This window comes from Coturnix japonica, chromosome 10 (genome assembly GCF_001577835.2).
Source record: "Coturnix japonica isolate 7356 chromosome 10, Coturnix japonica 2.1, whole genome shotgun sequence".
Taxonomy (NCBI): Eukaryota; Metazoa; Chordata; class Aves; order Galliformes; family Phasianidae; genus Coturnix; species Coturnix japonica.
In genome coordinates this window covers 5192127-5208915 of record NC_029525.1, presented here as the reverse complement: position 1 = coordinate 5208915, position 16789 = coordinate 5192127, and the positions used below count along the sequence as shown (strand labels likewise).

Sequence of the window (16789 nt, the reverse complement as noted above, 5' to 3'; positions counted from 1 at the left end):
AAGGCGTCATTCCTCTTGCATTTGGTTTATGTCATTGTTAGAATTGAAAAAGGAGTTGTATTTAATGTTAAGAGTTAGGGTTCCGTGTTGGCAAATGTAATGAAAATGATATTGCTTATGTAATTACTGATACATACTCTCATTTTTGTTCTTGAGTAGACATTAGTCTTGTATCTTGATTTCAGGTTTTGATATTGCCTCATGCATAACAAGATGCAGGAATGAACTGGAAGTTGAGTAAATGTGAAAAATAAATTGTGTTTTCAAAATCTATTTTCATATTTACAATGTGGAAGTTGTATCCACATTAAAAAATATATATATTTAGCCAATTTTCAAAAGCTTTTTTACTATATGCAGCTGTAGTAGGGTACCAGAGAAAAATAAATGCATACAAATTGTGTGTGTTCTCAGACTACTTAACATCCTTGTTTGCATCTCTTTGGTTACACTTACATACGTTTTTTCTTTGGTTTAAGAAAATTTATAGTGATCATGGTTTTGTGAAACTTGTATAGCTTGTCCTTTAGAGATTTAATAGAACTTAGAGAAAAAATTTGCAATAGAGACATGTACAACTTTTAATTACAGAAGTATTTACGTTCAAATAACAAAAGAGAGAAAATGTGAATGAGTGTGGATTGATTAGGTGGGGATAGATTTCCCACCATTTATACTGGTCAGAAAAGATTAGAGTTACTTCTAAAAAGCTGTGCTGTGTTTTCAGAAGTCCTTTACTGCAAAAGCACTATATACTGCACCTGTGCAATGGCTGATCTAACAAACTTATAAGTTACAGCTATCAAATACTAATGTAGTGGATGAGAATATGTTGAATTATAAACCCACTATTAAATGTGAGGAGGAAAGACATAATCAGGAAGTATATGTTGTCTTTATGATGATGTACAGTTCAATAGTAATTGCATTGTCTGGTGCTACATGGTAATACAAATAACATAATTATAATGGTCAGATGTGGTTTTGTGAATAACTAAACAACAGATCAAACTCAGTATGTGCAGCCTTTTTGGTTTGTTTTGTTAAAGATGATGTCAATAGCATCAATGATATTTTTTCTCAGGACTGTTTTGCTTCTAATTACGATGTCTTGTCAATCTATCTTTGGAACAAAGAGCCGGTTTGCTGTGTAAGGAAATGATGAAACTGGTAGCAAGAATTTGTGATTTAACGTTTTCTGTGGTGTCCAGCTGCTTCTAGGATGCAGATTGCTGCAAAGTCAAGTCTTATAGCTGATTTAGAGCTAGTTTTGGAGTCTATGCAGACTGTAGTCACAGAAGTGATGTTGATGTAATGGTTACCTTACTGAAGGGTAAAAATTCTCTTTGGGGATGAGATTGCTAAAACATTAGTTTTAGCTTGTGCTAATGGGTCTTCATCTGTGTGGTCCTATTAAGGAGTTTTATCCAAATTTCTACTCTTGAGGCTTTCAAAGAAAAAAGCGATCATAGCCAACGGTAAAAGGAATATCTTGTGTGTCGTAAAACTTTTGCTAGGAGATCTGAGATGTAATAATGGCCCATGACTGTGTATGAAATATACCAATATACAGAGTATGTACATCTATCCACATGAAACTCAACTATTAATAGCAAGGCATTGAAAATGAGGATCATGAAAGGGGGACCACTGTTTATTCTGAGGTTACATGTTAATAGGTGATACTGGTCTAAAAGAGCTAAGCATAGAAACAGAGTTGTATATATGGATTTTCTTGATGTTGCTACAAAATTAAGTTATAATCACTCAGAAATATGTCTTAATATTGTTTAATAGTACTTTTATTGTTATAAAATTGTGATTAAAAATAAATCTAAAGAAATAATAGAGGGAATTAATATGAATAAATCTTTCCAATGCACTCCCAGAACTGAATGTTATTCGTGTTATGCATCTTTGTCTGGTAGGAAGGCTCATGAACTGACAGAAGGAATAAAACTGAAAATAAAACATGAAGCAGAAGTGAGGAATTATTTTACACAGCAAAGGAAAGAGATTTTTAAAACATTCTCTTTGGAGCTCTTTGGTGGGGTAGAATTGTTTTCACGCAGAACAAAGATGAAATGTTTCATATTAAAAGGATGATTTCTATGCTGACCAGCTCAAAATAACTGGAGGAGCCAGTGAAGTGCTGGCTTTCTTCATCATATAATGCAATTTAAATCTATTAATAATTCTGACTGTTAGAGAATTCCACGTCTATCTGAATCCCAAATTGTTTTTTTTTGTAAAGCTTTTGTTCCTTACCTCTAAGCAAATTCATTTTGAGTACAAATCTTGACAGTGTGGGGACCTAAAAAAAGAAAAAATAAGCTGTATGTTTCATTTTCTCCAAGTGTGAAGAGATGTGTCCCCAGTGGGAAAGGTCTGGATTTCCATGCTGTCATGTGCATACAAAAATGCAGTACATGAAAACGCTGTACCACTTACTGTGACTTCAGCTATGGTGGAGCACAAGCTGTGGGAACAGTGTTAAGCTGGGAGGCTCATTTAAAAACGTAGTTATTATTTGAAAGGATAACCAGAGAAGAGCCTACTGCATGTGTAAAGTTCCAGCTGAGACCAAATTGTGACTGGGAGGGAATCCCACAGCCTTCTCCTGAGGGCTGCCTGGGACAGGAGATGCTACCCTGCTCCTAGTTCACCACGTGAAGCCTATGATGTTTACAATTTGTTGTTCCTGTGGCTATTACTGTGGGTGACATATCTAAAAATGCTGGATGTTTCTTTGCCTGTATAACTTGCTGTAATGGCAGGCCAGCCTGTAAGGAACTTACTGTGAGCTCAGGTGTCTGTGGGAGGCTGTCAGGGCTCCTGGCTGCTGCATTGCATACCCCTTTTACTGTCTAGCAGCTGCCTGGTGTTTTGGCATCCTTAGTGTCCTGTTAGGGGCTATAAATTCTTCCTTATTCCAAGTGGTGGGAGTCTGCAAGATTGCTGACAAAAGATCTGGGATTTATTTCTGTTGGTACCTCTGCTGTCTGAAGTGGGTGATTCTGGGGTTTGTAAGTCATGGCTCCCATTACCATTTTGCTAAGATGGTGAGCAGGAAGATAAAGCAGAGAGACAGTGATAAGCCACAGAGTGACAGGACAGCAGCTCCTTTAATATGTCTTTCATCCTTTTTCTTTTCTTTATCCTCTCCATGTAGTATTGCTGCCAGCTGGTCCAATTAGGGCCTGGTTCCCACTAAAAAAAACTGTTTTATTGTTATTCAGTTCTCCTTAGCACCATGCAGTGCTTTCCCAGTTTTTAGTCTCTGAAACACTCAGCTTTATTACAATATAACAAAAATGTGTATTTTTGTAATATTGGCAAATGGTTATCAGAAACATTGTGTATGCTACAGAAAGCTGTGAACTAGAGAAAGGAAAGTATTCTAAGTTCTCAGAGAGATGTGAAATACATCTTACCTTGTAGAATGAGCTGGTTATACTCATGGTCATTACATCCATTTTTAAATGCTTACTGTGCTGAAACAAGCTCTGGGCTTGTGTAAGCCACCCTCTGCAGAAGTAGCACTTCTGAGTCCAATTTGTCAGCAGGGATGTTGCTGTGCTTGGCGCTGTGCTGACACACTCGATATTCCCTGTCAGGGACCTCTGGACTTGTAACACCAGTTGGTGATGTGTGACTGGGCTCTGCCTCTTTGACTTCTTCTAGGCCTCCTTGTAGGAGCGTGGTGGGACCACCACGGGGCTGTGAGCTGCCTGGGGTCCCTGTGCCAGCCCTGAGGTGCCTGAAGGAAACTGATGGCTGCTGGCCTTACAGGTTTTGTATGTGACTCATGGTGTTACACATGCTGACTGCCCCCTTGGTATGTGGACAACGAGAAACTGTTCCTTCCTCCCCTGTGAGACAGTGGGGATGTTCTGTGGGAACGATGACCAAGGAGGATTGCTGGGGGCAAGTGTAGAGGCCTAATGGATATGGAATGTCTGAGATGCACTTTCTCATTTTCAATGTTGTAACATTTTGATCAGACTCAAGAAATTACCAAAATAATCATCTTAGGAACTCAGTATGTTTGAAGGAATACATCCATAAATTTTTCATACTAAGATCAGCCCTTGTAGAAGGAGTTCTCAGAAATCAGAGCACTGCAGATAATTTCAATATGAACAAGCCCAGCTCTGCATATTTTCTGGAGACAGCTGATGCTCTCAGTAAGCATGCACACAGCAAGGTGTTGTAGGCAGGCAGATCCAGCTTTGGTGTGCTTCCACTTGCACTGCGGCAGAATCCCAAGGAAGAATTCTGTGAAATGCAGTGGAAAGGCTTAGTCCTGCTGCCATTTTACCATTCTTTTCTCATCTTTCCTTCTTCAGATGCACTGCTTTGTCTCATCAGATATTGGCAATAAAGTGGGATTGGCTCCAGTTCTTTGTGCTGACACTTCAGAGGTCAGTGGATGTCAGCAAGAAAACACAAAAGTAACACAGTGGGGTGGGAGATATAACCCAAAAGGAGAGAAGAGAGAGGCAACTAAGCACAAAGGACAGGCTGAATAAAACAGTGTGGAATGCAGGAGGAAATTGAAGAGGCAACAAAGGAGGAGATCATCAGAAAGCAAGAAGTAGCCGCACGAGTGCATTTTTTTAGGTAGGGAATGCACGTGTTCACCCATCGCATTAGATTTACTTGCTGTTATGCCACCCGGGGAACATGGTACCTCGTGGGCCTTCCTGCAGAGGAGCTGTGTATTTCCCTCATGCCCACCATTGTCAGCAGGGCCAACCTCACCCATGCTCAGAAGGGCTGTGTGCCCAGCACCGTGTGTGCACCGTGTGCCTCTGTGTAGGCACGGTGCTCTGCCGCTGTATGAGGACTTTCACTTCCTTCTGTTTTGTGATGATGTTTTAAGGCTGTTCAGGGGCTTTAGACATTAACTTGCATGGATGTTCTTGATGACATCCTTATTTCACTTCCCCAGACTGCTTGGTAGCTTTTTCAAGCATATGGCAGGCTGAAGAATTTGTTCACTGTTGGAAATGTCCTTACTGAGAAACTGTCGTTGTGATTAGCCCCATTCCCCCAGTGAGAAAATCCAGTGATTAGAACAGGACTCCGTACTGCATCACTCTGTTAGTTCGTAGGGTGAGAATACTGCTGGGTAAAGCAATCTGATCTGTGCCGAAATCATGGGTTTGTTGCAATTTCTGTTTTATTTCATCTAACTCAAACTCCTCTTCCTTTGGAGTCATCATGTAAATCGCTTTTGAGATGGTAAATGGCATTCTATAATTTAATTTGAAATAAAATGGTTATATTTTTATACTTCCATTTGTCTTGATTTTATCGCTGGATATTCCAATTTGAACATCTACCTGTAAAAGTACATATCATCATCATGATAGATGAAGAATAGCAGAGACTGTATGTACAAGAGTTATTTCTTAGGACGGAGATGTAAGAACACTGGCATTCTTTAAAAAGTCCTGCAGGTATTTTAGCCTTGTCTGTAGATGTGGAAGGAGGAATTCGTTAGCACAGCTGGAGTCTTGTGGATGCCCTTAATTTGTTCCCGTTCAGAGAACTGTGTGGTTCTGCAGCTGTTTGCAAGGATTAAATCCTCTGTTGTGCAAAATAAATCTCATGCAAAAGTGACTCATTTATTACATTAATAATTTCATCTGTTGATGGATACATGAACACAATACGGACTTTATACAGTAGAGACAGTTTTAGGCAGATTGTTTTACATAAGAGAGTTTAAATGATATGTGCAAAAAGAAAATTTGTTTTATTTGGCCAATTAACACATTTTACAGACAACGAGATTAATGTACTAAGTTTCTCTTTTGTATTTCAGTGATGATGTAGAAAAGAAAGGAGGAAAAATCCATGTGATTTTTATCATAGGCAGTTAGTTTTAAAGACAGATGATTTTTTAAACTACCTTTGATTGGTGCAACCTTTTATATACTGCGCAATCTAAAAAAGAAAATGCTACAGGCATTTGATCCAATGTTACAATTTGTATAGGAAAAAGGAGTGTTTTCATCATTGTTTTTTTCTCTCCTCTCTTGAACATAAATCTGGAGTTTTATACAATAAGTGTTCTAAACATTGAGGCAAATTAATAAGTCTTTACCACTGTGATAGGTGAAATGTGTGCAGCCTTTTGAGTAAGGACATAAAATGTAAGGATGAGTAATTTAATTTGCTTGGTTTTAAATTGTGATTGACCTTGATGTATGCTTCTGAATCGATTCAGATTATTTTATGCCCCTGAATAAATTCAGGGCTCCAGTTTAAGTCTGCCAAGGATATTAACTTCATAATAGTCATTATACTGGTGACTGGATTTACATTTAAATTTAATTAGAAATATATTTTAAAGTAAGTATATTTTTTAGGTTATTATTTCTTCTGAGGGTGTCACCGTGGGATACAGTAGACTGAGCTGCATTGAAATTGGCATCAGTTAAAGCAATATCTCGCTGATTATTTCAGTACCATCATAATTTGACAATTGTGACTTGTCAGGTCTTTTCTTTCCTTAGAAAATGTCAAAAGATATCCAGGCCATCATGTAGTTTAAGTTATATAATATCAGGCCCCTGACATGCGGCAGTATGGGATGCTGGTGTCCCATATCCCTTCAATTTCAGTATCTCAGTACACACACCATTACTTTCCAGCCTGCTGAGGCCCCAGGCAGGGGGAAGGTCCAATGCCTCGTCCTTCAGCTGGTGCAGGGCTCCAAGGTAGCACAAGGAGGACAGCAAATGGACATTTTCTCTGGTTTAAGGTGCTTCTGAGAGCACGCATTGGTGTCTTCATTTCTGCCCTGAATTTTGTATGCATCCAAATGAAGATCAACTTTGTCTTAAAGTCATTTTATAGGATGACTCAGGGAAAATAATAACTTTTGTATAAGCTTCTTTAAGGAGCTAATCTAATTTTCTGGAAATCAGACTTTCTTCATCTTCACAGACTGGTTACCTTAGCATTTTGTTAACTGTTGTATATTTATGTAGTAAAAAGTTATTTCTGTCTGAAATAATTTTGTGTGAGTGGATTTGTACTGTTTTCAAGTCCAAGTGCATTTGTCTTTCATGCCAAAAATTCTTCACTGATTTATTTCTACAGTGGAGATTAACATTCTGTTGCTCAGTCTATTTTCCTGTTATTGATAGGGTTATTTGTTTGACCTTTCTCCATTACTGTGTTTGAAGAGAGGCGACTTGTTTATAAATATGAGGAAACAAAGACAGTAATGATTTCTGTTGCAGGCTCTCAGCCTTGTGCTTAAAAATAGCAAATAATAGGAATGTCAGAATGAATGGCTTTTCAAAGATTTCACCAGAATGTATATGCTGAAAATTCTAGTAGCATGTCTGTTTTAATATTTTTTAGTAGTTTTGTTTTGTTTTCCCTTGGTTTTGATTGTTTTGTGTGTGTGTTTTTGCTGACTTAGTTGGCCTTACTGGAATCATTCCCACTTAGAAATAAGAATTAGTGAGCAATTAATTGTAGTGGTCTTACAGTATATTTTTTATTTTAAAATGAACCTGGTTGAGTTGCTTTTATTTATAAAGGATGCTTGGAATTTTCTGTCATGTAATACACGTCCAAACGTAGGCATCGTTGGCCAGTCTGTTAAGGTGCAATGATATCTTGGGAATATTAAAGATCCTATAGTGAAGGTACAGTCAGCCTCAAAATACAGTGTTTGTGGTTTTCAAGATATTGAAATACAACACTTGGCTTCATTAAAAGGTCTTTGAAATCTGTTCTTTCTTAGGTTACGACAGGAGAAATATTAATCAGAGTATTAGATAACCGTGACTGAGGTGCTCCAGCCATTTGCTGCCAGTACACTCTCACAGTGGATGATTCCCAGCACTAGGCTGTATTTCTTTCTTTAAGCTTTTAAGAAGGACGTTTTAGATCTACAGGGAGATGAGAAGGTAGCACAAGTTCCTAAGCAGCAGCAGAATATCTCTTAAAAGCAGCCATGATTAAGGTTATCTGCTGCTACTGTCATACATCTGTCTGTATAAACCATATAGGAACATACAAATGTTTTATACACGTCTAATGCAGATGCCTGCTCATTGCATTCTGTAGACACTGGTTAGGTCCACTTTTGTGTTGTACTGGTTAGGCTCACATTCAGTCAGAATGCCCTCTACGTACACTTTAGAGCTTTGTCAACTAAACTCTGCCATCAAATCATTCAGGCTCTGTTGGTAGCAGGCACCTCCAAGCACAGGCCCTGACCCTACGTGGGCAGACCTTCAGCAGCAGCTGAGAAATGTCTTCGTCACCCTGCCAAGGGCTGCTCTGTCCAATTTTATTTTATTTTTTACTCTCTCAAAGTCCTGGTGGGTTCTCAGGAACGTGTCATTTATCACTCTAATAAAGTATTGCATTTTTAAACATTCCTCATCATTCCAAACTGTCCAGCCCTCTCCTAATCTTTGTCATCCAAATGGCTGACAAGTGTGCCTAGGCAGGGAACAAAGGAATTTGCCTTTAGCAGATGGTTTATTTTAGGAGGATGTACAAGTGCTAATGTAGAAGAACTGGCAGGATGCTTCTCAGCAGTCAGAAAAGATTTTGATGTATGTGCTGTAGCATAAGGTTTTGCTGCAGTTTCTGGAAAACTAAAAATAAAGGAAACGTTGCTAAAACAATAAAATATAATTTCTATGTGTTGAAAGTTGAAGACAAAATACATTCCACACCGAGTACCAAAGTCTCTGACCTGAGTGCAGGATAAAATAAAAAAGATTGATTGTAAGAACCTTGGAATTCAGACTGCATGAATTTGCAAAAAATTTGTAGCAAATTTCTAGGAGAAAGTGTTTTTCTGCTCCAAATACTTTTAATGGTTTTTAAAATTTTCAAGTCCAAGGCTGCGAATGCAAACTACATTGTTTATACTCTGTGCTTAGGGTAAAAAAAGAGTTACAGTGCATTAATGGGCCAGGGCAGTTGGCGTGGGCTGCCTCATTGGACCTGCAGCAACAAAGCCACATCTTGTTTGCAGAGGTTCTGGTTGCTTTTGGCACAGATGTCCTCTTTGCCCTCTGGCACGGTTCTAGTCGATTTTTCAAAGAATTATTGGGTGTTTGTTGCCCATCTATATCTAAGAAGAGCAGCTTGCTTCTCCCACAGGTATAATATGCCTTTGCTGATAGCTCTGCAGTATTCTGCGAGGAAGTGCACAGGGCTAGATAACCTCTAAAGAGCAGCTGCCTTTGGATATTTGGCACTGTTATTAGCAATATACTATTGGGATCACAGGCTTCTGTAATAAATTTAGCAATCTTGGCTGTGCTATCATTATACTTACCTCGCACCCCCCAGAGCTAGAGAATTTGAGAAGTACGTCTCCTGTTCTCACCACAGTGGATGCCACTGCATAAGTGAGAAGCAAATAGGAAACATTTGTATTTTTATGAAGATTTGACATTTAGCTTTTGGTGTCTGTTGAATTCCTCCAGCTGTCATTCATTGCCCTTGAGGACTGTCCAAGAGACTTGTACTAGAAGGTTGTTTATGACAAAGAAAAGGGAAAATAAGAGCTGCTCAGATATTCAGCAATCAGAGCATGCTTTCTGAGCTTGCTCTGGGTGGAAGTTAAGGAAGACAGTACTCAAGGCTGAGAGATATGTTTTCCAGTGAGATGTTCTGCGGGGAAAGGAAATGAAAACATCAAGCTCTAGTGAGAGGTGAGGAGCACACAGCAGAACAAATACAAGCAGAACTGATTTCCTCCCCCTTTAGGGAAGCCATTGTGTCTTATTCTTTGACCTAATGGTGGTGAACTGCGTTACATCAAAGTGCCTGAAGTGCCCAGGCAGCGATTCAGCTGCATTTACTTTCAGGTGTGATTTTTCTGTGTGGACATAAAACAGTGCTTCATGGAATAATGGTTCATTTAATCTAACAAAATAAGGATGTGGTCTCCCAAATTAACAGTCCCTCAACAGAGGCACGAAAGCTTTTCACAGTTTATAACTGGATATGCAGTCTGTGTTCTTTTATTCTTGAATGTGCAATCCCCATGAGATTTGGTTGGCCAAATTAACCTAGTTATACTTTGCTGATAAGCTACCTGAGAAGTACATGGCTTTTTCTTTCTCTATCCAGAAAGTAATGTTGGGTTATATCTGGCTTTCCTATGTTGCCATTAAAGATCTTTCTAGTAACTGCACACAGTCTTTATGCTTTTTGGCTGCAGTTTTGGACAGTATAGCAAAACAGCTTTGCATGTCCAGATGATTCCTGATGGACCAAGGGCTTGCAAAGCTATAGCAACTCCGAGATGCAGTCATCTAGAGGTGACCCGCCTTCCTTTCTCTGTTTTGTAGGAATTCTTCTGCTGTATGCTCATGGGCAGGCAAGAATGAGTTCAGACAGATGCCAAGAAACAAAATGCATTAATCCAAAACTTTTGCAGCCAGTACTTTGTAGTCTTGTATTGTTAATCTCCTGTAGAGTATCTATCCTGTGGATCCAGAATGGCTGCTGTGTTTTGTGAGGGAATCTCGGGGCTCTAAGATGAGTCCAAGAAGAAATACAATTTGGAGGTATCAACACAGGCATTTTTTAGAACGAGTGCAACACCAGGAAGATAACGGATGAGTCAGGAGGATTTGTTGGACTTCATCCCAAAGGCCTAAAATTCCCTGACAGGAGTTTCATTGCTCTTCTGCCACTACAAACTTTTCCATTTAAGATTGAGCTCAGAAGAGTACCTGGCTCTGTGCGACACTCACAAAGTGTTTGCTGTGTTTTACATATTCTGCTGATACATATTATCTTCTGAACTTGTCATGTAATGACGTGGGCAACAAAGTTGCAGTGTATAAGGTAACTGTGAAGCAGTGAGGTGGCTCCCAGCCAGCTGAAGTCTTTCTTAAAAACCCTCTGGTTCTGGAGATAGACTGGGATTTTCCATATGGAGGTTGTGGTTTTTCCAGACCATACCTTTAAAAGGACCTATGGTAAACTGCTGGGACTATCACACTGTGCGTGTTTGGGATTAGACATTAGGTATCCTTCATTAGAGCATACTACTTCAAGGCGTCCAGAAAGATGTTTAGTTATGGTGAAGGTTTCCTTACTTACTGATTACAGTGGCTGCCATGCTAATATTTACACACTGCTGTCTTCTGTTTATTGTTTTAATCTTCAGTTTTGTGACTTTTATTATTTGTGTTATAGTAGTATCTTGAGCATTAGAGTTCCGCTTTACCAGATCTTGCATTGACATGGAAGAAGATTCAGTTCTCTAAGCATCAGATACATTAAAATGTGTTAAAAAAGGATGCTGCAGATACTTTGAATTAATAAAGGATGGATGACTTATCACCACAGTGATAGTTTTGATTCTGCCTATAATGCACTGCATGTAAGCATTTGCTTTTCTACCTCTTGACTTTCGTACAAACATTCTGAAATATTAAGTCTTCAGCAATTCAAGCTGTATTCATCCTGCAGTTGCTTTTCACCACACCATGTATTTACTGTGGTGTTAAAGAGTGGCCACCCATTCTGCTTTTCTGTGGCTTGTCTAATTTAGAGTGGATACTCAGTACCCTATCAATGGTGAAAACCATGCATAAGAATATTAGAATGGAGCTCATGAAAATGAGGGATGTGGGGAAGCAGAATGGCAGCATAAGATGAAATTGCTGGCAAACTAGAATGAGCAGAAAAGGTTCAGGACTGAACAAAACAAACATGCTGTAGGGGAGCACAGGGGAGGAAACTCAAGTAGCACATTTTCACCCAAAGGACATAGTTTAAAGTGTTTGGTTAAAGGCCATGTGAAATATCATCGAGGAAACACCTTGACTGAAATAGAGTATGTTTCATAGGAAGGGAATTGAGAGTAGTAGCCTTTTAAAATAACTATTAAAAAAAAAAAAAAAAAACCAAACAAAAAAAAAACATTTTCTTTTTTGGGAAAAAAACAAAAGGATAACAATTCTGAGACTATTACTTGTCAACATTTTGGTTGTGCTTCATAATGTGCTGAGAAGAGAACATTTTATTTTGGGATCATCATGGGAATCCTAAGCCTCAGACAAACACTGTGTTCCCTTGTAATGGTGCAGAGAAAGCAGGCAAATTTCAACAGAATGTCTGAGAGCAGAATTGGCCACAGCTTAAATGCAGATCCCCTTGTTATCTTGGGTGAATAGAGATGTTCTCAGGCAGTTCCTTGCTGATACGGAAGATGACCAAGAGAAGAATTAGACCCATTAGTGTGATGCTTTTATGCTTCCAGACTAGTGAATGAGCTTGGTTTTGCTGATGCTTTAGGGTGCTGCTTAAATAAAGATGATAATTGCATTTCAAGACTACCCCTAGAGATGCTCAACATTAGTAAGAGTTATTAGTTATTTTAGCAACTATTATTATTAGATATTCTTGGGGGAATAAAAAAACCAACAAAGGAAGCATACTTGCAGCAGAATAGGCCTTGGGGCCTTCCTCTATGAAGAGGTGCAAAGGAACACCGAATAATACTGAGGTGTGTAATGGAATTTTATCCAAGTTTGCCTGGCACTGAACAAAATGTGCTGTGTAAACTGTATTGTAGGTTAAAGAAATTACAGTGTGGAACAGTAAGAAAGACAGTCTTGGGAAGAAGAATAGATGTAACCTAAAGAATGCAATGAATGAGAACCTGTGTGAAAAAGAGAGCAGCAGAATAAAGTATCAGAAACAGAAAGAAACAAAATTAATACATTGGTGGAAGTCTGCTTGCCTCTTAGTAAAGAGATGCCATTAACCTTATCAGGGATAGTGGTTATTTTTAGGACCCCTTTAGCCCTAGTGTAGAAAGAAGAGCATAATCGTATAAAATCACTGCAGCTGATTTGTCGTAGCATTTTCTCATAAAGAATATGTTCTAAGCCTTTAAAACTAAATGATCTCAGAAAGATAGCTCTTTTTCCAGCACCCAGATATAGCACATACATAGCTTAGAGGTGACTGCAAATAATTGTAGATGCTGTTTCCCTCTGAATCAAATGATTTGATTTTAGTAAGGGTTACAATTCAAATCTGACAGAAAGTAGGAAGAGTCAACATTTCTCACTGTTCTATTTGAAATAAGCAAGAGAATTGTTTTTCAGGATCAATCAAGAATTACAGCAGACATCTTCAGAGGAAGAAGAATTTTATTCCCCAGTTCAGGACCATTTATAAAAGTTACTGCTCTTCCTACAATGTTTTCACAACTGATGCAGACTATTTGTCCTATGGCCTTCATGGAATATCAGAATCATAGGCTGTTTTAGGCTGGAAGGTCCCTGCAGTGGTCGTGTAGCCCATGCTTTCTGCTCAGAACAGCGGCAGCCTGGACCAGGGTGCTCAGAGCCTTTCCTGCTCCTTTTTGAGAATCTCAGAGTGGAGGCTCCATGGCATTCTGGGCAGCTTCTTTCTGTCCCTTCCCACAGACATTTTTTCCTTATATGTGATCAGAACTTTCTGGGCTGTGCTTAATGTCACTGCGTGCCTCCAAGAAGTCTGGCACCATGCTTCCAGTTCCATTAGATAGCAGAAGGACTCCAGTTAGCCTCCTTTTTTCAAACCTCATTTGCTCACTCTGCCCTAATGCGTTGTGCTTGCTCCCATCCTCTAGTCACTGCTTGCTCTCAGTTGCATTTGCTGAGCTTTCTCTTGCACTAAGCAACCCGCGACTGCATACAGTATACACAGTGATCATCTTCAACATGCCCTGGTTTTTCACCTTATCTCTGAGTTAAGTGCTTTGAACTGAATGAGGAAGGATCAAGTGCAAGGTATTATTTCAGTGAGATGAATTGGAAGTCTTCCATTGCAACTGTTATACAGATTCTGTGACAGTAACAGTATGGAAGATCTAAAAAAATAAGATACAGAACTTGAAATTAAATTGTTAAATAATTGGGATACAGCTCTTACTGTTGTCACTTCTCACAAATGAATTAGTTTCTTCCTAATTGTATTCAACAGGAAAAATGGTCTTCGTATTACAGCATACCTAAGTATGATGAAGTTCAGAGACTGTATGTAATCCAAGAGGCATTTAGTGAAATGGAGGGTGGGATGAAGTAGAAACTGTGAAACTAACAAAACCTTCCTCTTGGTTATCAAAATGCACAGTGGTCAGTTTGGAAAAACACCAGCAGGGTGCACAGTTGGGCTGTGCAGTGGTTCGGTGTTGCCATTAACTGTAGTTTCAGTCCAGCTGTTTCAGTGTATGTGGTCTGTGTTCAAGTTCTGCTTCTCAAGGAAGATTTTAATTTATCTGCTCCCACTTAACTGTGGGAACAGCTTCCAGTCTGGTTACAGTCAATACTGAAAGCTGAAATTAGAAAGGAAGTAAAAATTAATCTTGAAAAAGCCTGGAAGAACCAGAAACACACAGACCCCATGCCTTCTAAGTCACTTATGAGTCACAGTGTTGATGGACTGAACTTGGCAACAGTCGTGGCATTTTGGGTGTATTTGGGCTTCTTCATCTTTTATATTCAGAAATCCATACAAATTTAAGTCTTTTAAACTGTCTGGGTTGGTTTTTTTTGTTGTTGTTTTTTTGTTGTTGTTGTTGTTTTTTTTTTGAGATCTTTTCAGGAGTGAGAGCTGGCTCTGAGTTATTTAAAAAAGTATTATTAAATAGATTATGTAAAGAACATGTGATGTATTTTGCTGTTTTTCTATCCTTTAATCAGGGGCAGAAGGCCTGGGAGCGGGGCCAGAAGCACGGAGCTGGCAGGGGCTGTGCCTCCTCCAGAAGAGGGAAGGGAATTTGGAGTCAGCCCCCAGCAGGCAGGGGCATGGGGGAAGCAAGCCAGAAGCGGGTCGAGCGGCTGCGAGGAGAGGGGCTGAGCGGCAGGGAGCTGGGCTGCTGGCAGCACTGACCAAAGCAGCTTGTACCTGTCCTGCACAGCTGGTGGCAACCTGCCTGCAGCCGCAGTGCCTGCCCTTGTCCCGTCCTCAGGGATGGGTGGGTTGTGCCCCAGCCTCCAGGCACAGAATGGTCGCTGTTTGGTGTTAGGGTGAATCACCTGAAATGCTTGGCAGGGCCCAATGGCCTGGACCCCAGTAAACGGTGGTGTTCTTCAATTAGAGTAAATTAACAGAATTAAAGGTCTGACAGAGGTTTAGTGAACTACACTGGGACTTGGAGGCTAGACAGCCATCTAAGCCTGCTTTCTGTTCTTTGATCAAACTAAATAACATGTATTTGAATATAAAGCGAGTTAATCTTTAAAGAAAATATTTAGCAGTTGTACAGTAATATTGTCTGACATCAAAAATGCTTTATAAAATCAGATTAAGTCAATTAAATCCCTCCTGACAGTCATTTTTTAGAATGCCAGAGTTCAGATTGTTCAAGATTTAAGGTATTGAAAGGTATTATCAAAGATAAGGTAGTATCAGATCTCTGTCAGCTGCTTCCAGAGTTCTGAAGCTTTTCTCCTAAAACTGGGCACTGAAGTTTAGTTAGCAGTAAAGCTGCTGGAGTGTTGGCAGAGCATTACCAGAAGTAATATTGCTGCAGTCATTTCAAGTCAGGAAACCGAAGGTGATCTGCCCTGGGCCAACTCCTGCAGAATTCAAACGTAATGCACAATTTTATCCTTTTTGATGCCTTTTAAAATATACTCTATAAATGTGGTAGATTAATTTTCAGTGACTCATTCCCGAATGACCCGTAAGGGTAGTTTCTATGACTTTCTTGCATTTTGCTGTATTTGCTTTCTGTGATTTTGAATTCATACAGTTAATTGATTTATGAATTCACAAATCAGGAAAATACTGCTGTGGTGCAATTTAATTGCTCTTGACTTTGTTTTCTTACCATTTTGGATGGTTGAGTATTTGCTCTTCATAAGGAAATCCTCCACATCCATTCATACACTCACAGCCTCCCATCAGAGGCAGCTGAGACGTACCCAGTAACTCTACAGTAACGGTGCATATGGGTTTATATGCTGGGTTTATATGCTGGACAACACTTTCTTCTTTCCTTTTTTCCTTCCTTCCTTTTTTTTTAGCCTTTCCACATTCCCAAACTAATCTTGTTACTCTTTTAGTGACAAGAAAAAGTGAATATCATTTGACAATTCCATCACTGTGCAGCCTTGACAACTGGAATTAAATTAGGTTAGCCAGCTTTTCAAAATAGGGTGTGCAGGCTCAATTTAAACGTGATGTACATCAAATTGCTAAGCCAGTTTGTATGCAGTGAAGAAATGTAGATTTTAGCAGGAAAAGCAGCTAGAAGAATTGATGAGACAAGCTGTATTTTATCTGAGACCACTTTACAAGCATATCTGCCTTGCAAAACAGGTCAATATCAAATATGCCGTATAGACCTCAGAAATACAGCTTAGTGCTGAATCCTATTAATAAGGTTTTAAGGAGAATGGTCTTAGCATGGAGGAATACCTGTATGCATGATAAGGAATGTGTTCTATCAGCAATCTGCTCACAGAAAAGAAATAGCATCTGAAAAATGGATGAAATTCATCATGGGAAGCCTACTGGCATTTTCTTAATAGGGGCCACTTGCTTCTTCTCTCATACTGCTGCATTTTCTTTCATTCTCCAAATCTTACGCTAATTAGCCTCCTACCTGCCTTATCTCAATGCCAATTCTCACTGTCTCACACCAGTGCTTGAATCCCCTTCCTTCTGTCTTACACTGGCTGAAATCCATCTCTCTGCATGCTAAATATGTTAATTAATTTCCTCATACACTAGACTGATATATAACATTTTTATCTAATCACACTTATTGGTCACA

The 16789-nt window shown here is 39.3% G+C and overlaps 1 protein-coding gene across 9 annotated transcripts in view; it reads left to right on the top strand.

Moving 5' to 3' along the window:
• The window catches only part of TJP1 (tight junction protein 1), a 154345-nt gene that overhangs the window by 9310 nt on the left and 128246 nt on the right, over positions 1-16789 (top strand). The window lies entirely within an intron of this gene.